This window comes from Corvus brachyrhynchos, unplaced genomic scaffold (assembly GCF_000691975.1).
Source record: "Corvus brachyrhynchos isolate BGI_N302 unplaced genomic scaffold, ASM69197v1 scaffold60, whole genome shotgun sequence".
NCBI classification, from domain to species: domain Eukaryota; kingdom Metazoa; phylum Chordata; class Aves; order Passeriformes; family Corvidae; genus Corvus; species Corvus brachyrhynchos.
Window position 1 is genome coordinate 5943244 of NW_008236767.1, and position 653 is coordinate 5943896.

Here is a 653-nt window from a genome sequence, read left to right on the forward strand (position 1 = left end):
ACGAAGGGGGGGCGCCCAGCCGCCAGCCGCCCCCTCCCGCTCCCACCCCCGGCACTGCCTCCCCCAGGCTCGGAGCAGAAAAAGGTGGCGTGAAAGGGCTCAAACCAACTCCGCTAAACTCACGTTTTTTGGAGCCGGGGTGATTGCCCTTGCCAGGTAACCGGGAGCTTAAACTAAGCAGGCAGCTGCAAGACAACACACCTGCGTTCGGAACAGGAGCGGACCCGGAGGATGAAGCGCCCGGAAGATCCCGTCTGGTCAAAGTGTTCGTCCCCAAACACTTTATCCCTCCCTGCCCGCAAAAGCCGGCACCACACGGGGAGAAGAGACGCACCGCGGAGCGGGACGGACGGGATCCTGGTCACTCCCGGGAAGGGTTCCCCACCGGGACGCCCCGAGAAACCGCCCCGACGCCGGCACCAGCCCCTGCAGAGCCGCTCCGGCCCTCCCTCGGTCCCGACCGCGGGCAGAGCAGCTCACTCACACACACGCTGCCCTCGGGGCTCCCGGGAGTTGCCAAGGAAGATGCTGCTCCTTGCTGAAGCCTCTGCGTCAGAGCCCCTATTATTTATAGCGAGACCGAGCAGCCTCTGCAGAAGCGCCGGGGCAGGCAGGCACAGCCGGGGGCTGCCTGGCCGCTCCCGCGAGGGCGG